The sequence below is a fragment of the Lipotes vexillifer genome, unplaced genomic scaffold (assembly GCF_000442215.2).
Source record: "Lipotes vexillifer unplaced genomic scaffold, Lipotes_vexillifer_v1.1 scaffold826, whole genome shotgun sequence".
Lineage (NCBI taxonomy): Eukaryota > Metazoa > Chordata > Mammalia > Artiodactyla > Lipotidae > Lipotes > Lipotes vexillifer.
Window position 1 is genome coordinate 1,296,646 of NW_006789439.1, and position 5,181 is coordinate 1,301,826.

Genomic DNA, 5,181 nt, shown 5'->3' on the forward strand with positions numbered 1-5,181 from the left:
TATATATATATATATATATATATATATATACATATATACATATCATTTAGCCATAAAAAAGAATGAAATCTTGCCATCTGCAACAACATGGATGGACCCCAAGGGCATTATGCTAAGTGAAGTAAGTCAGATAGAGAAAGACAAATACTGTATGATCTCACTTATATATGGAATGTAAATATATATAAATAATCAAGCTCACAGGTGCAGAGACCCAATTCGTGGTTGCCAGAAGTGGGGGGTGGCAGGGGTGGGAGAAATGAGTGAATTGTTTTTGTTTTTGTGTAAATACATTGATTTTTTTTAAAAATGGATATTCCTGGAAGCCTTTTAAAAAATGCATATTCTTGAGTCCCAACCAAGACTAACCTAATCAGAAGTTTTGAGAGTGAGGCCTGTACATTTGCATTTAAGAAAAGCACAGTCATTCTTATGTTCAAAGGAGTTTGAGAATCTCTGAACTAGACAGTCCCTGAAGGTCCATGACAAGCACAATTTCAAGATTGCTAAAGCTGGAATTTATATTTCAAATCAAGTGTGACATGAAGTTGGGGATTGAGTCATTCAGGGTGAGACTGGCTCGAGATGTAGCATTTGTAACTCAGTGGGACTTTGTTCTGTGTTTGTTCTCATGTAACAGTAACTCCAGCGAAGTAATAGAAGAAATAGAGCACTGAACTATTTCTCTGCAACAGTTGCCCATAGGAGCAGACCTGGTAGGGATGGGATATTAGAACTGGAGAACACATCTGGGAAAACGGGAAGGTCTAAGCCCAGGGGGCAGAGGTGAAGCTGTTTAGCCTCCCCTCTCCATCTGAAGTCTCTGCACAGAGATAATCTTGAGGGCTTTTGGTCACTTGTCTTCACAGAACATAGAAAAGATAGCAAAAGTTTCCTTGATCCCTCTCAGACTTCTTCTAGAACCCATAAACCAGTACCAGGAACCAGGAACACTTTTCTGTTCCCTGGCTCTGCTGTGCTGTTTGAGCTGTGAGGTAAGACTTGAATGGATTCATCTCTGTGTCCTTTGATTTGACTCTTGAATTAGCCCACATTTTTGTCCGCTGTTAGATACCTGAAAAGATGCTCTGTTTATAGACAGCATCTCTTTTGGGGCCATCTAATCTGTTTCTAACTCTGAAGTGCACTTATTGCTTCTTCCAATTCCAATATTTTCTCTGCTTTAGTGCTTCAACCTACATATTGACAAAGACTCTTCTTGAATAAACTGTAGCCAGGCCCCTGGGACCCTTCTTCTCCAGTAGGCCTTGACCTTGGTTCCATCATTGCCGGGCCTGCATAGCCAAGCTGTAGCAAGAATCTTGCTAAGTAATTTTAGGCAGAATCCCCCATCCTCCTTATCTGATCAAATTCCTCTCTCCTAGGATCTGATCACCCTGATCTGTCTTCAGCAAGAATCCTGTTAAGTCTGTTTAGCAAGAATGTCCTCTACCCTTGATGTCTCCTCTTAGTAATTTTCCTTCTACTGACCCCCTCATTCTGTTTGTTGGCTATGAATCCCCAGCTGCCTTTGCTGTATTTGGAGTGGAATTGAGCCCCATATCTCTCTCCTGTTGTGATAGCCTTAGACACCTATTGTCACAGCCCTGAATAAAGTCTTCCTTACCATTTTTTCTTCCAGTTTTATATTGAGATATAATTGACATACAGAACTGTATAAGTTTAAGGTGTACAGCATAGTGATTTGACTTACACCATGAAATGATTATCACAATAAATTTAGTGAACATCCACCATCTCATATAGATACAATATTAAAGAAATAGGAAAGAAAATTTTTCTCCTTTGATGAGAACTCTTAGGATTTACTATCTTAACAACTTTTACATAGAACATACAGCTGTGTTAATTATATTCCTCATGTTGTACATTACATCCCTGGTACTTATTTACCTTATAATTGGAAGTTTGTATCTCTTGACTGCCTTCATCCCATTCTACCTTGCTCCATCCTCTGACTCTGGTTACTCCAAATCTGATCTCATTTTCTATGAGTTTGTTTGTTTCTTTTAGAAGTATAATTGACCTACAACACTATGTTAGTTCCTGTTACACAACATAGTGATTATTAATATTTCTATACATTTCAAAATTATCACTACAGTAAATCTAGTTACCATTCTTCCTTACCATTTTTATGTCTCAGAATAATTTTTTAAATAATATATACATATAGGAACCAAATTCCTATAAAGTTAGGAAACATTTAATCTAACCCTTTGGTTTTACAAACAATAAAAATGAGACCTGAAAAAGCTAAGTGAATTATCTAAAGTCCTCTTCTTGCTATGTAAGCCTATTCCTTTTGGTACTATACTGAATCAAATCATAAAAGCTGCTAACTGTCACAGATCCATGTCCTGTACTTTAAACCCATGAATGTTTTGGTCATCCTGTTCTTTCTATATAATAGGCTGGAGAAAAACAGCCATTTTTCAAACTTATGAAGCTCAAACTATACAGTTAGAGAGAATTTCCAAAGAAGGTTTATATACCTTTAATATATAAAAACAGTGTCCTGAAGCCAGATTTTTTCCATTAAAAAATTCTCTCAATTTCTTCCCCTTTGATTGTACCATTCTTTAGTGTAAGTTACCCAGCAAAAGGCCTGAAGAGTAAACACATGGCAAGCAATTGTGATCACTCTTCCTTGCTCTGGTCAAAAGCTTATTAGATTATATTGATTTACCAGCTCTTTCCTTGCAGAAATAGCCTAATTAAATGCTTAGTACTGCCTTTGAAGGTGAGGTCAACTCAATAGTTTCTTTGGGTTCTAATTTTAGATGCTCTCCCTTCTCTGATTATATTTTTGGTAATGAGAAGTAAATGTTGATGTCTTAAATTGGCATCCTTTCCATTCTTCAACATATTATTTCCTGGAACAAAACTGTTTTTGGAAGTCCAAGTTTAAATTAGGCCCAATCACAGAGTATTTTTACCTTGAGTGGAAAGATTATTCTCTTGTTTACTGAGGGGGTGTGTGTGTGTGTATATATGACAACACTAGTGTTCTCTCTTTCTTCAAAAAGTTATTTTGAGAAAATTTCCAAGTCTTTCTCTTTTAAGCTTTAGAGTGGGTATTTCATGCATTCTTGATACTATCTCCTTTCTTGGGGAGTGGAGTCATAGGATTCTTTCTTTAATGGGCATTTTTGCCTTTATAAAAGAAAAAGACAATTTAAAGACTTTTTTGTTTTGTCATGAAGTCCCATGATCTAACTCCTGCAAGTAACTTCATCAGTATAGAAGGTAAGCTCTTAGACTGGCCGTTAGGGAGAAGTAACATATACCCATTTGGAGTAGTTATGGCTTTTTCTCTCTTTTCAGTAATAACTGGTCTTGTTCCTGTGGTAGTATAGGGTTGCAAATATAAATGGCACAATCTATCTTCAATCTAAGATGGTTTAAAACTTCATTTTCTTGCAGATAGATGATCCCAAATTACTTACGTGAATACTGTTTAAAAAGTAGACTACACATCCCAAATACCTATCTTCTTGTGGTTCACAAAGTCTTTATGAGCCTTTGGTTCATTATTGCTGTTGCTTAAAATTGTCCATTTGAGAATTTTTTAAGGAATATTCTTTCTATACTTACTTCCTTTCCCAATAAACAGTTGATTTAATAAAAAAAATCTACTAGGAGGAGATTGTGAGAAACGTAACTGCGTTTGTACAACTGAGAAACTGATAAGAAATTTTATTTGATCCCTTTTTTTGTCACTGTGAAATTAAGGGCATCATGAACACTCCAGGGCATTTGAAAACAAATTTCCTTTTTGGAGGCTTTGATGGCTATCAAATAGGCTGCGGATTTACCATGCTTCATGGAGCTGAAGGAGCTCCGTGTATGATGGTCTTGCTAGACATTTACACATGGTGTAATGTTCCTCCACTTTCAGTTCAAAGCAAGCATTGTCTCCTGGGTTTTCACTTAGTTTCTATTGCTGCTTCTCATTTATTTTGAGATAACAGTTCACATCAAAATAGATAATCTTCTGATAAAAAAAAAACCGGGCTAGTTCCTTTCCTTCATAAAACAACCTTTCCTTTGAAGACACAGTTCAGTAAATTCAATAAATTTTGAGGCAGCAGGACTTTTCATTGGTTAGGTACTACAATAAAATATGAAAAACAAAGTCATTTTAAGACACTTTTGGTACAAGACTATCTTTTGCTAAGTTCAGAAAATCTAGTCTATACAAACCATAGTTTGATAATATTAGCCCCCAAGGATTATGTGTAGTTGTATCAGTATAATTTCAGCTTTTGAGGTTTGTGTGTGCAAAAGCATAAGAGAAAGCAAAACAAACAGCAAACGAATGCAGTTGATTTGTTATTGGAAGGCTGAAGGGAATTCCAACATGAAGTCAAAATGCTGTTTAATAAGGAGCAGATACAGAGAAATACACCTTGGAGGTTTAAAAAATAGTGAGGTTGACTTTAAAAGTGTAACCTGAAGCCATGTTTTAGAAGATGACTCAGCTAGCTATTGGTCTCTGCAGTGGTGGCTGAGGATCTCATTCAGCGTGTTCCTGTCTGAATGCATGGTTTCTTCTCAGGTTAGCAACTAAAGTTAATTAAAAACAATCCCGGGTCTGATGGAGGAAAAACAAAATCAAAACCAAAAACAACTTTTTGCTTTCTCCATTGGAAGCCTGAAAATGAAGTTCATTAAAAAAGTTGTTTTGAGAGTTACAAGTTTGGGATTCTTCCCAAAGTCTCCTGCAAATGTGAAAGTCTGAGTATATATTTGTAATGTGTATGCAAAATTCTGAGCAACATATTTTGAGATTTATGGCAAGTCCCCAAACATGCTTGATAAATGATCTAACCACACACAACTAGAAATATAATTAAACTCAAAATTTATACAAATGCTTTGTGGACTCCTGGCTGATAAAAATAAAAATACCAGTGACTATTCAACTGGAGTTTCAGTTTGTAGAAGGGTTCTTCATTCATCACATGATATGATTCCTAGGACAGTCCTGTGAAATAGATAGGGCAGGTTATATAATCTATACTGTGATGAGAGGGTAAAAATAGCTGAGATTTACTGAAGATCAATTATAAGCCAGATATTGTTTAAACATTTTGCACATATTAACTCATTTATTCCTCTCCAATGCCTTCTGAAATAGATACTACTGTGCCATTT